Consider the following 26,114-nt stretch of genomic DNA (forward strand, 5'->3'; position numbering starts at 1 on the left):
CAGACATGCATGCATCCAGACAGACATACATACATAGACATACATGCATACAGACAGACATACATACACATACATGCATACAGACATACAGACAGACATGCATGCATCCAGACAGACATACATACATGCATACATACAGACATACACATACAGACATACATACATAGACATACATACAGACAGACATACATAGACATACATGCATACAGACACACATACAGACAGACATACATACACATACATGCAGTGGTGTATCCTGGTTTTGTGCTGCCCTAGGCAGAACAAAACTCAGGCGCCCCCCCCGCGCGCCACCCCACCCAACCTTTACCCCGCCCCGCATTCTAAACACACACACACACACATTCACTGACAGATACGCATACACTAGCTAACAGAAACACACACACTAATAGACAAACTCACACTCAGTAACAGACAAACTCACACTCAGTAACAGACAAACTCACACTCAGTAACAGACAAACACACTAACAGACACACACTAACAGACACACACTAACAGACACACACACACACTAACAGACACACACACTCGCTAACAGACACACACACACTCGCTAACAGACACACACACACTCACACTCACTAACAGACACACACACACACTAACAGACACACACACACTCGCTAACAGACACACACACACTCGCTAACAGACACACACACACTCACACTCACTAACAGACACACACACACTCGCTAACAGACACACACACACTCGCTAACAGACACACACACACTCACTAACAGACACACACACTCACACTCACTAACAGACACACACACACTCACACTCACTAACAGACACACTCACACTCACTAACAGACACTCACATAAACACTTTTTTTTTTTTTTTTACTTTAACCCCCCCAGCCTCCTTACCTTTGGGAATGCTGGGGGGCCTTCTTTTTTCCCTGGTGGTCCAGTGGCTTTTTTTTTTTACTTTAACCCCCCCCCAGCCTCCTTACCTTTGGGAATGCTGGGGGGGGGCCTTCTTTTTTCCCTGGTGGTCCAGTGGCTGCTGGGCGGTCAGGCGGCGCTGCTGGGTGGGCGGCGAGGGAGCACTCCCCCTGAGCTGTCTGCTCAGCTCCCTCGCGCGCCGCACAGTGAGGCTGGGAGGCGGAGCCGGAATATGACGTCATATTCCGGCTCCCAGCTTCACTGTGCGGCGCGCGAGGGACCTGAGCAGACAGCTCAGGGGGAGTGCTCCCTCGCCGCCCGCCCAGCAGCGCCGCCCGACCGCCCAGCAGCAGCCCAGCATGTCTGTTAGCCGCAAGGCTAACAAGACATTTGCCTTGGGCATTTGGGGGCGGCTTTTTTTGCCGCCCCCTGGAAAATGCCGCCCAAGGCAAATGCCTTGTTTGCCTCGCGGCTAATACGCCCCTGCATACATGCATCCAGACACACAGACATACATGCATACAGACAGACATACACGCATACAGACAGCCATGCATGCATCCAGACAGACATACATACATAGACATACATGCATACACATACAGACAGACAGACATACACATACATGCATACAGACACACAGACATACAGACATACATGCATCCGGACAGACATACATACATAGACATACATGCATACACATACAGACAGACAGACATACACATACATGCATACAGACACACAGACATACACATACATGCATACAGACACACAGACATACACACAGATATACAGACAGACATGCATGCATCCAGACAGACATACATAGACATACATACAGAGAGACATACACAGACAGACAGACATACACACACACACACAGACAGACAGACATACACAGCTCATTTTCCAGCCACCCTCCTGTCTCTTACCTTTTCTTTGCAGGAGGGTGGCTGGGGATGATGGGAGTCGGCGCTGCTCCCTCTTCATGGCTGGGCGCGCGCGTGCTCCTCCCGCGCGGAGTGAGCTGGGAGGAAGTGACCACTTCCTCCCAGCAGCACTTGCGGCTGCTTTTTTTTTTTTAAGGGGCCCGGTCGCGCTATACAACGGCCACAGCGCTGACCGGGCCCCTGAAGGAGGGGGCTCATCGGGTGGCCCTAAGTGTGTGGGCCACCCGATAGGTCCCACATGTGGGGCCCGGGCAGCCGGGCCCCCCAGGGCCGCCGGGCCCGTGACAACTGTTATGGTTGTCACCCCCTGATGGCGGCCCTGGCAAACACACACACTAACAGACACACACAGTCAGACACACACACACACTCACAGGCAAACACACTAACAGAAACAAACAGAAATACACTAACAGACACACACACTAACAGACACACACACTAACAGACACAGACAAACACTAAATGACACACACACTGACACACACACTAACAGACACAGACACACACTAACAGACACAGACACACACTAACAGACACACACTAACAGACACCCACACTAACACATTTTTACAAATTTATTTAAACACCCCCCCTGCTTCCTTACCTTTGGGAATGCTGGGGGGGGGGTCTCTTCCTCCCTGGTGGTCCAGTGGCTGCTGGGCGAGCGGCACTGGCAGGCGGGCGGCTGGCGAGGGAGCACTTCCTCTGAGCTGTCTGCTCAGCTCCCTCGCGCGCCGCAGAGTGAGGCTGGGAGCCGGAATATGACGTCAGCCTCACTCTGCGGCGCGCGAGGGAGCTGAGCAGACAGCTCAGAGGAAGCGCTCCCTCGCCAGCCGCCCACCAGCGCCGCCCGACCGCCCAGCAGCCCGCCGGCAGCCCAGCATGTCTGTTAGCCACAAGGCTAACAAGACATTTGCCTTGGGCATTTGGGGGCGGCTATTTTTGCCGCCCCCTGGAAAATGCCTTGTTTGCCTCGCGGCTAATATGCCTCTGCTCCAAGTGAGGTCTCACCAGTGTTCTGTACAATGGCATGAGCACTTTACTCTTTCTACTGCTAATACCTCTCCCTATACAACCAAGCATTCTGCTAGCATTTCCTGCTGCTCTATTACATTGTCTGCCTACCTTTAAGTCATCAGAAATAATCACCCCTAAATCCCTTTCCTCAGATGTTGAGGTTAGGACTCTATCAAATATTCTGTACTCTGCCCTTGGGTTTTTACGTCCAAGATGCATTATCTTGCACTTATCCACATTAAATGTCAGTTGCCACAACTCTGACCATTTTTCTAGTTTACCTAAATCATTTTCCATTTGGCTTATCCCTCCTGGAACATCAACCCTGTTACATATCTTAGTATCATCAGCAAAAAGACATACCTTACCATCAAGTCCTTCTGCAATATCACTAATAAAAATATTAAAGAGAATGGGTCCAAGTACAGATCCCTGAGGTACCCCACTGGTGACAAGCCCAAGCTTCGAATATACTCCATTGACTACAACCCTCTGTTGCCTGTGACTCAGCCACTGCCTTACCCATTCAACAATATTGGAATCCAAACTTAAAGATTGCAGTTTATTGATAGGCCTTCTATGTGCCACAGTGTCAATAGTTTTACTGAAATCTAGGTAAGCAATGTCTACTGCCCCACCCTGATCTATTATTTTAGTTACCCAATCAAAAAAATCAATAAGTTTAGTTTGGCATGATCTCCCTGAAGTAAACCCATGTTGTCTCTGATCTTGAAATCCATGTGTTTTTAGATGTTCAACAATCCTATCCTTTAACATGGTTTCCATTACTTTCCCCACTACTGAAGTAAGGCTTACTGGCCTATAGTATATATAGTCTCCTCCCTACTACTTTTCTTGTGAATGGGCACAACATTTGCTAACTTCCAATCTTCTGGGACTACTCCTGTTAACAATGATTGGTTACATAAATCTGTGAATGGTTTTGCTAGTACACCACTGAGCTCTTTTAATAACTTTGGGTGTATTCCATCCGGTCCCATTTACTTATTTGTCTTTACTTTTGACAGTTGAAATAAAACCTCTTCCTCTGTAAACTCACATGTAATAAATGGCTCATTTGTCCTTTTTCCTAACCAAGGCACCTTTCCTTCATTTTCATCTGTAAATACTGAGCAAAAATATTCATTGAGGCAGTTAGATAGATCTTTATCCGCTTATACATACCTTCCTTCTTTTGTTTTTAATCTAACTAACTAATCCTTGTTTTACTTTCCTTTTCTCATTTATGTATCTAAAAAAATGTTTTGTCCCTGTTACAAATCGCTATTTGTAACTGGCCCTTTAAATGGAAAATTGCCCTGCTTCCTTGGATTGTGGAGAAGCCTGTTTGCCAGCCTCCTGCCTCATGACTATGGCCCCTGGAAGATTGTGCCCCTGATAATGTATTAACTTTTATTGGGTGTGTATGGCCCTTTAAGAACCGTCTGGGGACATATTGTGACTTTGCTGAACAATACCCCTTTAAGACTATGTCCCCAGACCTGTAAAATAACTTGCCCCTGGCTTTCTCCCACTTGGTTCAGTAAATAGGGCTTACTGAACCAAGTACCACACAGGCGGACCACCCAGAAGCTAAAGTGTGCAGGCAATTTACCTCCCAGGCTGTGAGGTTACTGCAGGTTAATTGCCGAGCGCTGGGTGGCCGCCATTCGGCAGCCGAACACGTGGCGGCGGCCATTTTAGTCATTCGAATGCGGTCAGCGGTGTATGCTAAAGATTCTGTGGAACCAAAATCGGCTACACATTTTACCGAACACCGCTGACCCTTACCTTCTCCCATACTGAACTTGCAGCTCCAGAGACTAAGTCCCGTTCGAAATGGGACTTAGTCGTTTTTCGGCATGAAATTGACCGGCCGCACAGCCCAAATCTATGGAACTGTTTTGGGCAGGAAATTGTGCTTGCGGTCGGTCATAAAGGACTTCCAGCTAACTTTTGATCCACTGGAGGGATTTGGCTGATTTTTGGAAGTGTTTATGTTTGATGTATGCTGAGTCTGAATATGCAACTTTTATTGAAATTGAATGTATGGTTTTAAAGTTACAGTGTGTGTGTAAAAACTGTATTTTTATTGTATGTAATAATTGGTTTAACTGTTTATCTGAGGGGAGGGAATGTGTGGGCTGCACCAGATGTGTGATTGGTGATTTTATGCCTCCCCCTGGGAGTGTCCTATTTGCATGTAACCTCAATAAAAGCCAGGCTGGGTGTTCCAGTCCTCAGACCTCTTCTGACCCTCAATACGTAGCCTTGTCTCGTTATTGGAGGGAACTGCTATATTACACTGGGGATTGCTATGCGCTGCATATTCCCCTGAGCTCTTAATCACTTAGCTCTTGTAAGAGCTTGTTCCGGATACGCTCTCCTGGAGGAGAGGTCTTCCCCACACGGTCCTGGAGGACAGAAGCCGATCCAGGGTGGAAGGAAGACGGCGCGGCTCCAGTTAAGCTATGGCGGTTGTGGAGCCTGCGGTGGTTGTGGTGTCGTCTGCAGTGCTTGGAGTCCTCTGAGAGCGCAAGGAGCATCCATCAACGGAGGGTACTCGGTCGGAGTACACGGAGCTCCGTTACATTGGTGGCAAGCGGTGGGATGGCGTCCTAGTGCGAGGAGAAGCAGCTCAGAGACACTGGTAACGTTTGGAGTTACAGTTGAGGGCAACGCTAGCCATTGGGCAGCGCCCCTGGCTACAACAGGATGGAATCAGCTGGTTTGCGGACAGCGTTCCATGATGAGGAGGAGAAGGAGGCCGCAGATTACAGGGATGCAGCCAGAAGGGAACTCTGGTATGATGCCCTGGAAGATGCCCAGTGGCGGCGAGGTGAGAGGCTCCCCAGTGATGAGCAGCGGCTACAGAAGCGTGTGGCAATGCGAATGGGTCTATTGGGAGAGCAACCCCTAGATGAGTGGGTGGCAAGACTGGAGACCCTGGTATGGCGAGAGATCGGGCTAGACAACGCATACCAGGCCCTCTGGTGGCATACCATCCGACTTACCCCCTGGACAGCCGAGCACGACTTACCGGAGGGGGATGATTACGATGGTCCTGGCCTACTTCAGGATGCCATGGCGGAGGAGCTTGATTTCGGCAGCACAGAGGAGTTTAGGTTTTGGGACATCTACGATTACCGGATGGGCATGTATGTCTGGGCTGACGAACGCGAGGTGAGAGAAGACATGACCCACCTGGTAACAAGGGAGTGGGAGCTGGAGCAAGACTACCTACACCTGCTCAGCTCCGTGCAGCCCCAACCTACCCGACAAGCAGAACCAGGTCTAGCGCCCTTCAGCTGGAAGGATATCGTAGAGGTTTACTGTGAAGATCCCCAACCCCAGAGTGAGTGTCAGGGAGCCGAAGGTGCCGTCCTTCCCCCCCAGCAGCAGTGTGTCCTACAGAGAGCAGAGACAGTTGGTCCCTCTCTACAACAACAGGACAATGGTAAGGGAGTGGAGACAGGCGGTCTCCCTCTCCAGCGGCAGTGTGTACCCCAGGGGGCCGAAGGTGCCGTCCTTCCCCCCCAGCAGCAGTGTGTCCTACAGAGAGCAGAGACAGTTGGTCCCTCTCTACAGCAACAGGACAATGGTAAGGGAGTGGAGACAGGCGGTCTCCCTCTCCAGCGGCAGTGTGTACCCCAGGGGGCCGAAGGTGCCGACCTTCCCCCCCAGCAGCAGTGTGTCCTACAGAGAGCAGAGACAGTTGGTCCCTCTCTACAGCAACAGGACAATGTTACGGGAGTGGAGACAGGCGGTCTCCCTCTCCAGCGGCAGCCTGTGTTTCCGGGAAAGGAGCACAGCACCCCCTCTCCCCAGCGGCAGCTTACCCTAACAAGGGGAGACACCAATCCCCCAGACGGCGCAGATGGGACCGTGGTCTCTGTGCCTGACCTACAGGGATGCTGGACAACCTGTCCAGATCCCCAACTGCTCTCACCGGGACAACAGGAGGAGGGGGTAAGTACAAATTCCCCTCCCCCGCTAACTCCTAGCGTGACACCAGGGTTAACAGAGGCAATGTTAACCCCTACTGACGTCCATGTTCCCTTGGCTACTGAGCCGGACTATGGTCTCAGTACCCCAGCAGACGAGCTGGCAGCTGGGCAGAGTGCAGTCGGCCTCTGCCCTACCTTTGTCCCTGATCCAGAGCCTGATGTCCTGCAGGCTACCCCAGTGGAAGAGCTGGCATCTGGGCAGAGTGCAGTCGGCCTCTACCCTACCTTTGTCCCTGGTCCAGAGCCTGATGTCCTGCAGGCTACCCCAGCAGAAGAGCTGGCATCTGGGCAGAGTGCAGTCGGCTTCTGCCCTACCTTTGTCCCTGATCCAGAGCCTGATGTCCTGCAGGCTACCCCAGCGGAAGAACTGGCAGCTGGGCAGAGTGCAGTCGGCCTCTGCCCTACCTTTGTCCCTGGTCCAGAGCCTGAGGTCCTGAGGGCTACCCCAGCAGAAGAGCTGGCATCAGGGCAGAGCGCCGCTGGCCTCTGCCCTCCCGCAAGTCCCCACAGCATGTTACCACATCACCACAGCAAAATACCCAGGTGCAGTAATTGTGTCTTGTGGGTGGGTCACCCTTGTACCTGTTTGTTGTGGGTGGGCTACTCTGGCATTTGGTTATTGTGGGTTGGTGGATCGACTAACGGAGGCACTGACCGACAGAAGGTCAGGTGCCTGGTTAGTCTTCCCCCCAAAGGGGAGATGTGTTACAAATCGCTATTTGTAACTGGCCCTTTAAATGGAAAATTGCCCTGCTTCCTTGGATTGTGGAGAAGCCTGTTTGCCAGCCTCCTGCCTCATGACTATGGCCCCTGGAAGATTGTGCCCCTGATAATGTATTAACTTTTATTGGGTGTGTATGGCCCTTTAAGAACCGTCTGGGGACATATTGTGACTTTGCTGAACAATGTCCCTTTAAGACTATGTCCCCAGACCTGTAAAATAACTTGCCCCTGGCTTTCTCCCACTTGGTTCAGTAAATAGGGCTTACTGAACCAAGTACCACACAGGCGGACCACCCAGAAGCTAAAGTGTGCAGGCAATTTACCTCCCAGGCTGTGAGGTTACTGCAGGTTAATTGCCGAGCGCTGGGTGGCCGCCATTCGGCAGCCGAACACGTGGCGGCGGCCATTTTGGTCATTCGAATGCGGTCAGCGGTGTATGCTAAAGATTCTGTGGAACTAAAATCGGCTACACATTTTGCCGAACACCGCTGACCCTTACCTTCTCCCATACTGAACTTGCAGCTCCAGAGACTAAGTCCCGTTCGTTTTTTCGGCATGAAATTGACCGGCCGCACAGCCCAAATCTATGGAACTGTTTTGGGCAGGAAATTGTGCTTGCGGTCGGTCATAAAGGACTTCCAGCTAACTTTTGATCCACTGGATGGATTTGGCTGATTTTTGGAAGTGTTTATGTTTGATGTATGCTGAGTCTGAATATGCAACTTTTATTGAAATTGGATGTATGGTTTTAAAGTTACAGTGTGTGTGTAAAAACTGTATTTTTATTGTATGTAATAATTGGTTTAACTGTTTATCTGAGGGGAGGGAATGTGTGGGCTGTACCAGATGTGTGATTGGTGATTTTATGCCTCCCCCTGGGAGTGTCCTATTTGCATGTAACCTCAATAAAAGCCAGGCTGGGTGTTCCAGTCCTCAGACCTCTTCTGACCCTCAATACGTAGCCTTGTCTCGTTATTGGAGGGAACTGCTATATCACACTGGGGATTGCTATGCGCTGCATATTCCCCTGAGCTCTTAATCACTTAGCTCTTGTAAGAGCTTGTTCCGGATACGCTCTCCTGGAGGAGAGGTCTTCCCCACACGGTCCTGGAGGACAGAAGCCGATCCAGGGTGGAAGGAAGACGGCGCGGCTCCAGTTAAGCTACGGCGGTTGTGGAGCCTGCGGTGGTTGTGGTGTCGTCTGCAGTGCTTGGAGTCCTCTGAGAGCGCTAGGAGCATCCATCAACGGAGGGTACTCGGTCGGAGTACACGGAGCTCCGTTACAGTCCCCTTTTTTTTTTTTTTACTGACTGTGCTATTTTCTCTTCTGTGTGCGATTTGGAAGCTCTTATAACTTGCTTAGCCTCTTTCTGCCTAATCTTATAGAGCATTCTGTCTTCCTCACTCTGTTTTTTTTTTTTATAATTACTAAATGCTAACTTTTAGTTTTTTACTATTTTGGCCACATCTGCGGAGTACCATAGTGGTTTCTTGAATTTTTTTGCTTTTACTGACAAGCCTAATGCAATTTTCTGTTGCCTTCAGCAGTGCAACTTTTAAATAATCCAATTTCTCTTGGACTCCATTTAAATTGCTCCAATTTGATAATGACTCCTTTACACATATTCTAATTTTAGAAAAGTCTGTTTTTCTAAAGTCTAAAGCTTTAGTTTTTTTGTGGTGTGACTCAGTCACTGTTCTTATATTAAACCACACTGACTGATGATCACTGGATCCTAAACTTTCACCTACAGTAATATCTGATACCAGATCTCCATTTGTTAACACTAAATCTAGTATGGCCTCCTTACGAGTTGGCTCCTCAACGACTTGTTTTAGAGACAATCCCAGTAGGGAGTTTAGAATATGTGTGCTCCTGGCACAAGTAGCTAATTTTGTTTTCCAATTCACTTCAGGAAGATTAAAGTCACCCATGATGATAACTTCCCCCTTCATTGTCATTTTAGCTATTTCCTCAACTAGTTGATTATCTAACTCTTCTGTTTGTCCTGGGGGTCTATAAATCACACCTACCCGAGTTACTGTTTGATTACCAAATTCTAACGTAACCCAAACGGACTCTATGTTCGCCTCACTAACTTTTATTAGGCTAGATTTTATGCTATCCTTCACATACAGGGCCACCCCTCCCCCTTTCTTGCCTTCCCTGTCTTTTCTATATAAAGAGTACCCTGGTATTGCTATGTCCCAGTCATTTTTCTCATTATACCATGTCTCAGTAACAGCGACTAAATCTACATTATCAGTTGCCATTATTGCCACAAGGTCATGGATCTTATTCCCTAAACTGTGAGCATTTGTAGACATGACTCTTGGCTTATCATTTTTTAACACACTTGCTAAAGGCACCTTCTGTCCTTGTTTTGGGGGGCAATTGGATTGCTGTTTTATCACCCTTTTGCCCCCCCCCCCCCCCCCCCCCCTAGTTTAAATACATCCTAGCAAAACCTCTGAACTGCTCACGGAGAACATTTGTTCCCTTTTGAGAAAGATGCAAACCATCTTTTCTGTACAGTTTATTTCCATTCCAAACAGAGTTACCATGAGAAATAAAGCCAAATCCTTGCTCCCGACACCATTCAACAAGCCACAAGTTAAAGTCCCTAACACGCATCCGCCTGTCGTTCTGAGTGTTATGCACAGGCAGAACTTCAGAGAATGCCAGTGTGGAAACAACCTGCCGTATATCATTGGCAAAAACACTAAAAACTCCCTTAACCTCTGAAACCTCATTGCAAGCCAAGTCATTTGTCCCTAAATGGACAAGTACATCCAATTCCCCTTCCTGCTTTGCTCGCTTAACAATATTACAAATACGTCTCCTGTCTCTGTGAGCAGTAGCTCCGGGAAGACATCTCACAAGACCACCATTGTCCATCTCCACACCTCTTATGATGGAATCCCCCAACAACAACTGCTTTCCACAACACCACTACCCTCAGTGCCTGTCTCCATAACACCACTACCCTCAGTACCTAAGCCTGTCTCCATAACACCATTACACTCTGAAAGTGCAGAAAATGAATTATGTAGAGTAACAGACTGTTCAATATGCCTTCTATCCACAACTCTAATTCTACCAGATCCTATAGTAATCCATTTGCCATTCCTAGGACGTCTCTGAGTTTGTTTACCAGATAATTTACAAATCTCAGACTTCAAAAATACAATCTCCTGCTGCAATATAGAGAACTGTCTACAGATTAGACAGCATCCAAATCTCCAAAAAGTGGAACGTGAAACAAATGCATAACAACTATTACACTGAACTAAGTCTGCCATTCCAATGAGGTGAATAATTTAAATCAAACAAATCTTAAATTTTTTGTCCTCCTGAATACCTCAGATTACCTCCAGAATATCTCCAACCACACACTTAGAAGCAGCACTCTCCAGAATATCTCCAACCACACACTTAGAAGCAGCACTTAGATGTAGCCACCAACCAGCAAGGGACACTCCCATAGGGACCTTGTGGAAGACTGAGACAGTTTTGTACAGCAACCAATCACATGAACATTGCAACTCCTCCTCTCTATCCTGGAGATAATTGGGTTAAGTGTTAGAAGTAACTCAATTACCTCCAGGGATAGAGAATATCCTCCATTTTATATCAACCATAAAAACACATAAAAATATATATTTTTAAATATACCGATCAGAATCCCCACATTCATACATATCCCCAGATAGCTTAGATCTGAGCGCTCAATATAACCGAACTGCGCTCAGATCCAATACATACAGATCAATCGCCATGGAGTTAAAGTCTTGTACAAAGAGCTTTCAACGAAACTAATTGGCTCCATGGGATGGCTATGTGGGGCAGTTTTGTTCCTGCATAGTCAATGTACCGAACGGCACGGCGTTCGTATGAACTGTTACGGTTGCCTCCTGGCTGGCTGAAAGTTGGACCATAGAAAAAGATGCTCCTAGCGCTCACCAAAGGTCAGCACCGTAGACACTATAAGCACTGCAGACTCCACAAACGGCTGCTGCTGAGCTGGGATCTTGCCGTCTGCTGTCCACCCTGGACCTATGACCAGGCTCCAGTGGGTGAACCTCTTCCTTCTGTAGAGCGAAGCAAGATCAGGAACAAGAGCTCTTACAAGAGATTAGTGGCTAAGGGAGTATGCAGAGCATAGCAATCCCTGTAGTGATTATAGCTGTTCCCTACAAACATGAGTCGGGGCTGCGAGTTAGAGGGGCAAATAGTTCTCTTTAATTAGCACCAAAGAGCTTTCTTTTATGCAGATTTCACACATACAGTACCACCAACAGGGTTTTGTAGAACAACCAATAAAATCCGTACATTACAGTAAAACACTCCCATTCATTCGCACAAAATCAGGCAGGCAGGAAAAATATACTTTTTACACATATACTGTAACTTTAAAACTATACATCCAATCTCCATAAAAACTACATATTATTAGGCATGTGCATGGGGAAAAATTTCGGTTCGGCATTCCGAAATTCGGGATTTTCGCAATTCGGGACTTCGGCAATTCGGCACTTCAACACTTCGGAAATTCGGCAACTTCGCCACTTCGGGACTTCGGGACTTCGGCACCTCGGGACTTCTCTTGCAGCCGCTTGGTAGATAACGCCCTAATTCCCACGGTATTAGGGAGTTATCTACCAAAAGGCTGAAAGACCTAAATTGGACTTTCAGACAAATTTACTAATACTAAGTAAAAATTACTTAGTATTAGTAAATTTTGCCCCTACTCGCTATACCGCGAGTAGGGGCATGTCTAGTAAACAGTGAGCAGCCTGTGAAAGGGTTTCCCACCCCCCGCCCCTGTGTGGCTGGTGGGGGCCCTAAAGTAAAATGATGGGGGGGACCTATTGTCCTCCCCCTGGCCCCCACCACTGAGTAGCGGGTGGGGGCCCTAAATACTAATAAGGGGGGGACCTAATGTCCTCCCCCTGGCCCCCACCCCTGAGCGGTGGGTGGGGTCCCTAAACAAGAATAAGGGGGGGGACCTAATGTTCTCCCCCTTGGCCCTCACCCCTGAGCGGTGGGTGGGGGCACTAAACTAGAATAAGGTGGGGGACCTTATGTCCTCTCCCCTGGCCCCCACCCCTGAGCGGTGGGTGGGGGCCCTAAACAAGAATAAGGGGGGGGAACCTAGTGTCCTCCCCGTGACCCCCACCCCTTAGCGGCTGGTGGGGGCCCTAAATTCTAATAAGGGGGGGGACCTAAGGTCTTCCCCCCTGACCCCCACTCCTGAGCGTAGGGTGGGGGACCTAAATACTAATAAGGGGGGACCTAAGGCCCCCCCGCGCCCCACCCCTGAGTGGCTGGTGGGGGCCCTAAAGTAAAATGATGGGGGGGGGGACCTATTGACCTCCCCCCGGGCCCCCACCCCTGAGTAGCGGGTGGGGGTCCTTAATACTAATAAGGGGGGGACCTAATGTCCTCCCCCCTGAGCGGTGGGTGGGGGCCCTAAACAAGAATAAGGGGGGGCCTAATGTCCTCCCTCCTGGCCCCCACCCCTGAGCGGTGGGTGGGGACCCTAAACAAGAATAAGGGGGGGGACCTAGTGTACTCCCCCCTGGCACCCAACCCTTGGCGGGTGGGGGCCCTAAATACTAATTAGGGGGGACCTAATGTTCTCCCCCCTGGCCCCCACCCCTGAGCGGCGGGTGGGGGCCCTAAATTGTACTAAGGTGGGGGGACCTAGTGTCCCCCCCTTATTACAGCTGCGGATGGGGGCCCTAAATACTAATAAGGGGGGACCTAATGTCCTCCCTCCTGGCCCCCACCCCTGAGCGGTGGGTGGGGGCCCTAAATTGTAATAGTGTCCTCCCCCCTGGCCCCCACCCCTCAGCGGCGGGTGGGGGCCCTAAAAAAATGTTCCCCCCCACCAGGTGACTAGGGGTCCCCAAACCCCTAGTCACCCCCTCCCCCCCAATAAAAATTATCCCCCTACCTACCCCCCTCACCCTAAAAACTACTACTTTAACTAAGTAACTGTAAAAAAAAAAAAACTTACCATTCGATGTTTTCTTTCTTCTAAAATCTTTTTTCAGCCCCAAAAAAGGGCAAATAAAAAAAACATAATAACCGACGCAATTATATAAAAAAAAAAAAACAGCGCAAAAAAAAAAATCCTTCTACACCCATGGAGGGCTCCGAGCAGACTGAGCTCTGCAGGGCGGGGCAAGGCCTTGCCCCGCCCTGCAATTAGGCTCAGAGCACTCTGATTGGTGGGTTTAAGCCATCACATCAGAGTGCTCTGACAGGTAAATGAAGAGACTGACAGGTAAGTCTCTACATTTACCTGTCAGAGCACTCTGATTGGTTGGTTTGAAATCCACCAATCAGAGTGCTCTGTGTCATTTTAAACAGCGTGGGAAAGTTCTTTGGAATTTTCCCACGCTGTGTAATTTGACTCATAACTCTCTGAATGGTGGATTAAGTAACCCATGCCGACCGATGGGTGTCCGAACGGCGGACACCCATCGATCGGCAATTTACCTACAGCAACCTCACAGCCTGGGAGGTAAATTAGCCGCACGCTTCCACTTCTAGGTCCGCTTGTGTTCGGTCCGCCCCCTATTCGTCATCATTGAGTAAACTTTGACCCTGTAATTCACAGTCAGCAGACACATTCCAGCCAATCACCAGCAGACCCTCCCTCCCAGACCCTCCCACCTCCATGACGAATAGGGAGCGGACCGAACATCGCATATGTTCGCCCGCCACGGCGACCGCGAACAAGCTATGTTCGCAGGCGAACAGTTCCTGGCGAACTGTTCGGGACATCGCTAGATATATCCCATTTTGAATACACTGCGTCTACTTTTGCAAATGGTATGCCATGATGGGGTAATGCTCATTCCTGGGCCACCTTATGGTCTCAAAGGAAACATAACCAATCTAGCCAAGTTCCATCAGTAAAGACTGAAATTGGCAAGCCCTATATTTGACCCAGTAGCTTTCCATAAAACCTGCACAGGTTGAGCATCGTTGTACTCGAGGGACATCACAGTATACAAATATGTGTATTTTAGTGCTGTAAAAGCTAACAGTATTATGACATTGACCGTAAAATAGCCATGCAGAACTAAGAAAATAACGAAATATCTTAATTAGAGATAAGAGGTTCGCCAGGTTCATCTGAACTTCGACAAAAAGTTTGAATTCGGACTCAAACTTGACCCCGAACCCGATTGAAGTCAATGGGGACCCGATCTTTTGGGCACTAAAATGGCTCTAAAAAAGTCCTGGAAAGGGCTAGAGGGCTGCAAAAGGAAGTAAAATGGGGGAAAGAGTAGGACAAGTGCCCTGCAAACAAATGTGGATAGGGAAATAACTTCAAATAATTAAAAATAATAATCTTGAACTAGGAGGAGGAGGTGGTGAACGTGCCCGTGTAGGTGGAAGCGGCAGTTGAGGCGGAGGAGGTAGCCAACACTGTTTTGGTTTTTTTAATTGGGGTAGCGGCCAAAATATTGGGACATATAAAAAAAGAAAACAAAGAATAAGTGCACTTGAGTATAACAATGGCTGGGTGAGGCCGGTATAAATGTCTATTCTGCACAAGGTACAGACAAGTCTGGTGGGATCCATGCCTGGTTAATTTTAATAAAGTGAGCTTGTCCACGTTGGCTGTGGACAGGCGTCTGCGCTTGTCTGTGATAACGCTCCTGCCATGCTAAACACATGTTCAGACAATACACAGGCCGCAGGGCAGGCCAGCAACTCCAAGGCATAAAGGGCAAGCTCAGGCCATGAGCCCAATTTGGAGACCCAGAAGTTGAATGGGGCAGACCCATCAGTCAGTACGTGAAGGCGTGTGCACACGTACTGTTCCACAATGTTGCTGAAATGCTGCCTCCTGCTAAGACGTTCCATATTTCGGCCATGCTAACCCTGCCTTCTGAGGTGCTGGCGGTGCCCCAGCTGCGTTGGCGACACCTTCCTCCTCCTTTGCCTTGAGCTTCCACTGAGCCCCCAGTGTCAGTTTGGAATGCCCTCAGCAGCGCGTCTACCAGCGTGTGCTGGTAGTCGCTCATCTTCCAATCACGCTCCAGTGAGGGAATTAAGGACGGCACGTTGTCCTTGTAACGGGGATCCAGCAGGGTGGCCATCCAGTAATCAGCACAAGTTAGAATGTGGGCAACTCGGCAGTCGTTGCGCAGGCACTGCAGCACGTAGTTGCTCAAGTGTGCCAGGCTGCCCAGAGGCAAGGACAAGCTGTCCTCTGTGGGAGGTGTATCGTCTGTGTCCTCCGTATCCCCCCAGCCATGCTCCAGTGATGCCCACGAGCTGTGTTAGGATGCCACCCTGCTGTGAACATGGTTCCTCCTCCTCCTCAAGAAATGTGCCCTGGCTGGACAATTGTGTACCTGGCCTATGCTGGTGCAGGAACCCACCCTCCAAGCCACTTGTGAATGACTGGCTTGATAACCATGGAAATGACCCCTCTTCCTCCTGTGCCACATCCTCTTCCATCATCGCCCAAAGCATTTTTTCAAGGAGACATAGAAGCGGGATAGTAAGGCTGAGAACGTCGACATCGGCACTGGCCATGTTGGTGGAGTACTCGAAACAGCGCAACATGACACCCACTCATTGGTGGTGAAGTGGTGCTGTTCCGCAGAGCGTCTGACCTGTGCGTGCTGCAGCTGAAACTCCACTATCGCCTGCTGCTGCTCGCACAGTCTCTCCAGCATGTGCAAGGTGGAGATCCTTGTGGGCACATTCCATTTGAGGTGGTGAGCGGGAAGGCCGAAGTTAAGCTGCAGCGCAGACAGGCGAGCAGCAGCAGGGTAAGAACACCAAAAGCGGGCACAGATGGCCCGCACTTTCTGCAGCAGCACTGATATATTTGGGTAGTTTTTCAGGAATTTCTGCACCACCAAATTCAGCACATGCGCCAGGCAAGGGATGTGCGTCAAACCGGCTAGGCCCAGAGCTGCTACGAGATTTTGCCTATTATCACACACCACCAGGTCAGACTTGAGGTTCAGTGGCAACAACCACTCATCGGTCTGTTTCATGCCCGTCCACAGCTCCTGCGGTGTGTGGGGTTTTTCCCCCAAACATATGAGTTTTAAAACAGCCTGCTGTCGTTTCCCCTGGTTGTGCTGAAGTTGGTGGTGAAGGTGTTACGCTGACCGGATGAGATGGTGGTAGAGGAGGAGGAAGCAGAGTAGGAGGAGGAGGCAACAGGAGGCAAAGAGAGATGCCGTCGGACATGCACCAAACTGCTATCCGCCTCAGGCCCAGCCGCCACTACATTTGCCAAGTGTGCAGTTAGGGAGATATAGCGTCCCTGCCCGTGCTCCACAGACGGCGTTGCGCAGTGCACACCTGATTTTGTCCGCCAATTGGTTGTGCAAGGAAGGGATGGCTCGCTTGGAAAAGTAGTGGCGGCTGGGAACCACGTACTGTGGGACAGCCACTGCCATCAGGTTTTTAAAACTGTCCGTCTCCACCAGACTGAATGACAGCATTTTAAAGGCCAGGAGTTTTGGCCTTCAGTGTTTGGGAGGTGGACAGCTGAACGCTTCCATGGTGTTCCATGGTGTGGAGATGCTTGGGGACGGTGGTGGACGTGGTGGGGTTGCTGCCACATCCTCTGTTTACAGGGTGGCAGGTGCCACTGTGACTCCAGAGGTGAAGGAAGAGGCTGAGACTGCAGCAAAAGAGGAAGCAGGAGGAGCCTGAGACCTTTCTTGGTTTTTGAGGTGCTTACTCCACTGCAGCTCGTGCTTTGCATGTGGATGCCTGGTCATGCAGGTTGTGCTCAGGTTTAGAACATTTATGCCTCGCTTCAGGCTCTGATTGCACAGCATTGTGTCTTGTCGTCAGCACATTGTCTGAAGAAATACCACGCTAGGGAACTCCTTGGAGCTTGCTTTGGTGTGCTCAGTCCCTGGGTGCGGTGGGCAGTAGCAAGCGTACTGTCTAGTGGACAGCCGCTCCGCTTTTGCACACTGCTCCCTCTTATGCATCAGTGCACTCAATCTCTTCCACATCTGGGGCAGGGCTAGTTGGATGGCCCACGGAAACCCCGTCATCAAAAAGCATAAGAGACTGCTGCATTTCTTGTGGCTCAGACTGCTTGGCTGACTTGCAAGGGGCTGAAGTGAAAGACAGGTGGCCATGGGCTGCAGGTGCCAACTCTGAGCTTTCAGCAGGGGACCGGGTGGGAGACAATGTGAAGGAACTGGAGGCACTGTCAGCCGTCCATCTACTATCGCTTGTACTTGTTCTGGCCTCACCATTTGTAGAGCGGCATTCATGCCTACCAAATAACGCTGAAGGTTCTGTCGTCTACTCGCACCTGAAGAAGGTGTTTCACTTGTGCGTGTAGCTGGCACAGATCGACCACGTCCTCTCCCTGCAACAGGAGCTCCACCAACACCAGCAGCACCACGACCATGTCCCTTATTTGACGCTCTCCTCATTCTTTGCGTTCACCCACCAAACTAACAGATGGTTAATGTCAGGCGACAATGCAAATTTACTTTTTAGCACCAAAGAAATGTGAATGTAAAGTGCGATGTAAACACAGTATTTGACGGTTCTATTTGACTCTCAGATATGAAGTGCACGCACCAAATTAACTTTTTAGCACCCAAAAAATTTGAATTGGTCAAACTGCGATGTAACCACAGTATTTGACGTAACAAGCAGACTGATTGCTTATTTCTCTGTGGCACTGGGCTCAGGGTAGGGTACAAAAATGTAGTATAGCACCCACAAAAATAATCGCTGTAGTTTGCAGATTCAATACCAGAATTCTTTCCTAATCTGTCCCTCACAGCTGCAGAATCCTCTCCCTAGACTAATAAGAGCTCATGTGACTCCAGCTTATATAGAGACTGGGTCACATGGTGCACTGGCCAATCACAGCCATGCCATTAGTAGGCATAGCTGTGACGGCTTCTAAGGGCACACAAGTCAAACGCTTGTTGATTGGCTACCCTGCAGCTTTTCAAAACACGCCATTAAATCACCGAACTCGAACGGTTACTGAAATGTCCGGGCTCAGGTTCGTGGTCAAAAAATCATAATGTTCGGTACGAACCCGAACTTTACAGTTTTGGTTAGCTCATCTCTAATCTTAATTTCTAACACTTTTTTTTTTTTTAGATGAAATGAAAGTCTTTTTTCTGCTGAACAAAATGATATATAATAACTGTGGGTGCATGTAATATGAAACGGGTAAATTATGAGTGAACAGACAAAGAGCTTAAATTCTAGGTGTGGCAGGACTGCTGCCCAACTGTGAATTGCCCTCTCCTGTGTGGATGTGCTCTCATGGAATGTATGTTTTCCCTTTTTAAATTTCCCCCTTTTCTGAAATTTTTCCATTAAATCCTGCAAATTACTTTTTACCAACAGGGGGGTGCTCCGCCACACTGAGAACCGTGCACTGGACCAACCCACTACCCCATTTAGAATGTTTAGTTAGAATGGTCACACCTCACTAACAAGGTGTGAAAACCGCAGACCACAAGCTTCAAACACACGGGGGCGCTTCGGCGCACGAACCACCCCGATACTCCATTTAGAATGTGTGGTTAGAACGTTCGCACGCTAGCGAGGTGTGAAAACCACAGACCGCAAGGGAAACACGTGGTGCATGCTTCCCCTGGATGGCCACCAAATCATATCAACGAACGCCCCCAAGGGGAGCATTCGCATCCCAAACCGGCCTGCACGCACTGTCCTCGATCCCCATGTCGGGGATCGTCCTACCCATTTCCAACTGAACTATTAGCGCAAAATGGTTTCACGCCTTTCAGCGGATTGGCTGTTGCTTGGTTTGGGTGCAAAATTTTAATTCACCGGACCAAGTTCCACGCTGTGGAACTGATTTCAGGGATGTTCAGAGCCTTGAGCCCCAGACTTTAGACGCTGGTATCTCGGGCTCTGTACACCCAAAAGCCCTGCTATCTTCAGGGATCCCAGATGGGACCCGGGGCTATCTAACGATATATGTTTTATCAGTGGGACCTCTTCCATTCCTGGGGCGCCGAGCCCCAAAGTTTACCCCCCCCTATGTAATGTGTTTGAAGATGTAACCCTGTGTGCTGTTGGTATCTCCGAGAGAGGGAGATGGTTATCTGGAAACCAACCCCCTCCTACCTAGGATTGTGTTATGTTGCATGGAAACCCCCTATAGGGGTAAATGCTTAAAAGACGTCTGTTTCCCAATAAAGTTTGTCAGTGCTTAAACCTCCAAAACTGTGTGTCATCCAGTTACTGGGTTACCCAGGTCCCGCTACATTAGGTTTTGGTCAGAACTTGTACAATTGTCTCCGTACTTAAGTGGATAAAAGTGTTGTGAAAAAGAATGAGAACAGAGTCAATGTGATCGGATCAACATCATTAATGACTCAACAGCAGCCCTTATATTATCAATAATTATATGATAGATTGCAATTATGGCATTATTAGGCAACATATGCAGAAACGTGTGGTATTTAAAGGATTTAATAATTAAAATATTAAAGGAAATCTATATTGACAGAAACACAAACAGGTATTCCTGTCCCTAAAGCTCAGAAAATGGTATTTAGGTTTCAATGTAAAATGTGAATTTATTCAGCTTTATTCTAGTGCCACGCAGGTCCGCCATGGCTGGCCTCACTCCCATCCCGCCTCCTTGGCTGATATCAAATTTGAAGATCTCAGCCAAAGCATTGGGAAGTTAAAGTGCACATGTGATAAAATGCCGCTCTGCACCAATAAGCATCACCTCACAAAGATGCATTGAATCGATGCATCTCCATGGGGAACGCTTAGCGTCTCCATGGAGAGCATGGAGATGCTAGATGCTGAATGTCAATGATTATGGAGCATGGACACAGAAAGCACCTCTTGTGGCCATCTGAGTGACGGCCACTGGATGTGTCCCTAGGCAGTAATGCAAATACTGCCTTTACTCTAAAAAGGCAGCGCTTACATTAAAATGCCAGCGGGGACGGGCTATAGACACTGGAAGAGCTACATTAAACTGTAGTTGTTTTGGCCACTATAGTGTTTCTATAACTGCTAGTTAATTAAACCTATTAGTATGCTAAAGATATTGCTGTAGGTGATAAAATAAGTAGGGATCGACCGATATTGATTTTTTTAGAACCGATACCGATACCGATAATCTGTGAACTTTCAGGCCGATAGCCGATAACTTGCCGATATTCTGTACATTTACCATTTTGAAAAAATAAACAATTTCTAACGGTAAATGCACAAAATATACATGCCACATGTAGTGGATGAAGTGTATTTAGACAGGGGAGCTGTGTGTGTTGTGGATGCAGTGTGTATTTGTGTAGTGTGTATAGTGAATGCAGTGTGTTTGTGTAGTGTGTATAGTGAATGCAGTGTGTTTGTGTAGTGTGTATAGTGAATGCAGAGTGTTTGTGTAGTGTGTATAGTGAATGCAGAGTGTGTTTGTATAGTGAATGCAGTGTTTGTATAGTGTGTAGTGTGTATAATGAATGCAGAGTGTGTGTTTGTGTAGTGTGTATAGTGAATGCAGAGTGTGTGTTTGTGTAGTGTGTATAGTGAATGCAGAGTGTGTTTGTGTAGTGTGGGTAAAGTGAATGCAGTGTGTGTGTCTGTGTAGTGTGTGTATATAATGCAGTGTGTGTGTCTGTGTAGCGTGTGTATATAATGCAGTGTGTGTTTGTGTAGCGTGTGTATATAATGCAGTGTGTGTGTGTAGCGTGTGTATATAATGCAGTGTGTGTTTGTGTAGCGTGTGTATATAATGCAGTGTGTGTTTGTGTAGCGTGTGTATATAATGCAGTGTGTGTGTGTAGTGTGTGTATATAATGCATTGTGTTTGTGTAGTGTGTGTATATAATGCAGTGTGTTTGTGAAGTGTGTGTATATAATGCAGTGTGTTTGTGAAGTGTGTGTATATAATGCAGTGTGTTTGTGTAGTGTGTGTATATAATGCAGTGTGCTTGTGTAGTGTGTATATAATGCAGTGTGCTTGTGTAGTGTGTGTATATAATGCAGTGTGTTTGTGTAGTGTGTGTATGTAGTGTGTGTGTTTGTGTAGTGTGTGTATGTAATGCAGTGTGTGTGTGTTTGTGTAGTGTGTATGTATGTAATGCAGTTTGTGTAGTGTGTAGGTGTAGTGTGTATGTATGTAATGCAGTTTGTGTAGTGTGTAGGTGTAGTGTGTATGTATGTAATGCAGTTTGTGTAGTGTTTAGGTGTAGTGTGTATGTATGTAATGCAGTTTGTGTAGTGTGTATGTGTAGTGTGTATGTATGTAATGCAGTTTGTGTAGTGTGTAGGTGTAGTGTGTATGTATGTAATGCAGTTTGTGTAGTGTGTAGGTGTAGTGTGTATGTATGTAATGCAGTTTGTGTAGTGTGTAGGTGTAGTGTGTATGTATGTATGTAATGCAGTTTGTGTAGTGTGTAGGTGTAGTGTGTATGTATGTAATGCAGTTTGTGTAGTGTGTAGGTGTAGTGTGTATGTATGTAATGCAGTTTGTGTAGTGTGTATGTGTAGGTGTAGTGTGTATGTATGTAATGCAGTTTGTGTAGTGTGAAGGTGTAGTGTGTATGTATGTAATGCAGTTTGTGTAGTGTGTAGGTGTAGTGTGTATGTTTGTAATGCAGTTTGTGTAGTGTGTAGGTGTAGTGTGTAGTGTGTATGTTTGTAATGCAGTGTGTGTGTGTGTTTGTGTAGTGATGTAATTTGTGTAAAATGGGGGGGATTTTTTTATGTTAATTATTTTTATTTTAATATTTAAATGGTGTTTTTTTTGTTTCTTTTAGTCCCCCCTCCCTGCTTCTTACCAGGGAGGGGGGGATATAGTATTCCCTGGTGGTCCGGTGGCTTGTTAAGTACTGTGGGGGTCCGGCAGCAAGCGCTGGCTTACCTTGCCAGCAGCTCCTTCAGCTCCCCAGTGTAAATCTCGCGGCCCTTAGTGCCGCGTGGAGCGTTGCCATGGTAATCCGTGGCAACGCTCTGCGGCCGCGGGTCTCGCAAGATTTAGACATGGAGCTGCAGGAGCTGCTGGCAAGGTAAGCCAGCGCTTGCTGCTGGACCCCCCAGGACCGCCAGGCTTGTAATGAGCCTGGCGGTCCTAGGAGGTATTATCGGCAATATCGGTAGCTATATTGGCCGATACCGATATTGCCGAAAATACCGAACATCAGCCGATAATATCGGTAAAACCGATAATCGGTCGTCCCTAAAAATAACGAAGAAACACAAAAGTGCTAAAGGCAGTTGCTGTACACACCTCAGTTACCAAGATTTTTTAATTTTACAATCAGCATATACCAACAAAGACAACATTTACAACTGATATACCTTAGAGAATAAGAATCAATTCTAAATATATTCTTAACCCTAAATAAGTGGTAGCTTTAAAAAAAGGATAGGAGGTATTATTTATAGTTTAAACATGAAAAAGCTTTGCTTTAGTGAAATGATGGGTAGTAAACAAAATCTGAATCACAGTTTTAGTATGTTTCACAGTCACAATACAGATCTTCTCATGTTATTCCATTGCTGCTTCATAAAACCTTGGAGTTGACTATACCATTCCCAATATTCAGAACACAGTGCTTCTCTTTAATGAGAGTTCTCTGATGGCTAACAAAATGTGCATGCTGGCTAACATATTCCCCACATTAAGAACATGAAAAAGGTTTTTCCCCTGTGTGAGTTCTGTGATGTCTAACAAGATGTGAGTGAATGCTAAACCTTTTCCCACATTCAGAACAAGGGAAAGGCTTTTCACCTGTATGGGTTCTTTTATGCACAAGAAGGTGTGAGCGCTGGCTATAGCATTTCCCACATTCAGAACACGGAAAAGGCATCTCTCCTGTGTGAGTTCTCTGATGATTCACAAGATGCGATTTACTGACACACCTTTTCCCACATTCAGAACACGAGAAAGGCTTTTCCCCTGTGTGAGTTCTATTATGCATAATAAGGTTTGAGTGCCGGTTGAAGCATTTTCCGCATTCAGAACACGAGAAAGGCTTTTCTCCTGTGTGAGTTCTCTGATGAGTCACAAGATATGATTTACTGACAAACCTTTTCCCACATTCAGAACATGAGAAAGGCTTCTCTCCTGTGTGAGTTAGATTATGCGTAATAAGGTTTGAGTGCCGGCTAAAGCATTTCCCACATTCAGAACACGAGAATGGCTTCTCTCCTGTGTGAGTTTTCTGATGTTTCACAAGTTCTGATTTACTGACAAAACATTTCTCACACACAGAACACAAGTATGGTCTCTCTCCTGTGTGAGTTCTTTGATGTATAGTAAGACTTGAGTTTTGGCTGTAGCATTTCCCACAGTCAGGGCATGAGAATGCTTTCTCTCCTGTGTGAGTTCTCAAATGTATCACAAGCTCAGCTTTACTGGGAAAAGATTTACCACATTCAGAACACGAAAAAGGGTTTTCCCCTGTGTGAGTTCTGTGATGTCTAACAAGATGTGAGTGAATGCTAAACCTTTTCGAACATTCAGAACAAGAGAAAGGCTTTTCCTCTGTGTGAGTTCCACTATGCCTAACAAGGTGTGAGCGCCGGCTAAAGCATTTCCCACATTCAGAACATGAGAAAGGCTTCTCTCCTGTGTGAGTTCTCTGATGTTTCACAAGATCTGATTTACTGACAGAACATTTCCCACATTCAGAACATGAGAAAGGCTTCTCTCCTGTGTGAGTTCTCTGATGTGTCACAAGTTCTGATTTACGGACAAAACATTTCTCACACATAGAACATAAGTACGGTCTCTCTCCTGAGTGAGTTCTTCGATGTATAGTAAGACTTGAGTTGTGGCTGTAGCATTTCCCACAGTCAGGACATGAGAATTTTTTCTTTCCTGTGTGAATTCTCGGTTTTGCAAGATAGAAGTTACATGGAAAATAAGAGAATGGCATTTCTCCTGTGTGGACAACAAATTCTGAACAACGAAAACATTTCCACCATTCAGAACATGGGAAATGTTTGGGGTTTCTGTTTACTATCTCACTTGAAGATGTACATGGTTCTGAGCGATTGTTTGACTTTTGAGGAATGAATTCCTTGGTCCTTTTATTACAATATTTATTCAGAGTATTGCTTAGTGCACTTTTGTTCTTGTCCTGTCCTTCAGGAGAACTTCTGCTTTCGGAACCACCTGCAAGAAATGTAATGTACTTGGAGTTAAAGAAAAAAGGTCACTAGAAATTATTCTTTTTTTACCAAAATATTTTGACTATAAAGCATCACGTGATTGCAAAGGACCATAACTACTTAAGGACCACATGACGGTCTATGCAGTGTATGGTTTTAACGCACAGTGACAGCATAGACCATCATGCAGTAAAAGTACCAGCAGGGGTTAAATTAAATCCCTGCTGGTACCATGGGACCCCAGGTATCTTTTGATATCTGGGTGTCCTTTCTATCAACTCAAGCCAGAATAAGTGGTCCCAGACTGATCTATGCTTGGTTTCCAGAGCTCAACCAATTGCATTGGTCCTCAAGTGAAAAACAAACAAATTAGGCTTGGCCCCTAAGGGGTTAAATAAGAATTTTACGCCTTTTTTGTTCTTTTTTTAATATTAAATTATATTTCATATATAAATATTTGATGTGAAATGAAAGCCATGTTACTCCTGATCAAAATGCTATATAATAAGCGTGGGCTAATATGAAAGAGATGAATTATGGTTACGGACATATGGCGCAGATTCTGGGTTTGTTTACATTTTGTTTTATTTTCAGAATGTTGTCAGGGTATTTATATCGGCAGACATTTTGAGCTATGATAGAAATTAAAAGTGTATATTCTGAGTCACTCTGAACAGACCAGACTCCATTTTGTTATTTTCAAGTTAACAAAAGACACAAGATTTCAATCCCTTCTGTAAAACTGACCGCTTTGCCAGAGCTAAGGAATGTATAGTATAAACAAACCAAGTGATAAGAGACTGTCTAATTGCTAATGGAATAGAATAAATTCTAAACCCAGACATTTGTGACAGAGAAGATTAAATAATTTAATTTTACTTTCTATATCTAACAAGATCCCATTGTATTGAAGAGGTCATATTTAGTATTACGAACTGTCATATTAGAAATTATAGCAGAATTTGGAGACACATAGTCTGAAGAACGCCCAAAGAAACCCTTGATCTTTTCTGGATAGGTATGTTTAGTGGGGCGAGACTGCCCTCTATAGACCAAATACTAAGTTGCTATTTAAAAGGTAACCAAACACCCAGTGTTTCTATTGGTTCATAAACTAGTGACGAACAGAGAAATTTTCCCTTTAAAAGTTAAGACAAAGGGAAGAGAGAGGGGTAATCAAGGTAATCAAGCAGATCAAGAGAGGAATGCAGATGCAGCAAAGATCACGAGAGAGGCAGATGAATGCAGGGGAATGCAGAGAAAGTCGGAAGCAGGCTAAGAAAGAAAAGCTAAGTCAGGAGACAGAGAAAGAGACCCATGAAACATTCCTTGACACTTAG

At 47.0% G+C, this 26,114-nt stretch overlaps 1 pseudogene; it reads right to left on the reverse strand.

Moving 5' to 3' along the window:
- Positions 1-26,114, reverse strand: part of LOC134575287 (zinc finger protein 850-like) — a 203,237-nt pseudogene that overhangs the window by 172,234 nt on the left and 4,889 nt on the right.

This window comes from Pelobates fuscus, chromosome 10 (genome assembly GCF_036172605.1).
Source record: "Pelobates fuscus isolate aPelFus1 chromosome 10, aPelFus1.pri, whole genome shotgun sequence".
Lineage (NCBI taxonomy): Eukaryota > Metazoa > Chordata > Amphibia > Anura > Pelobatidae > Pelobates > Pelobates fuscus.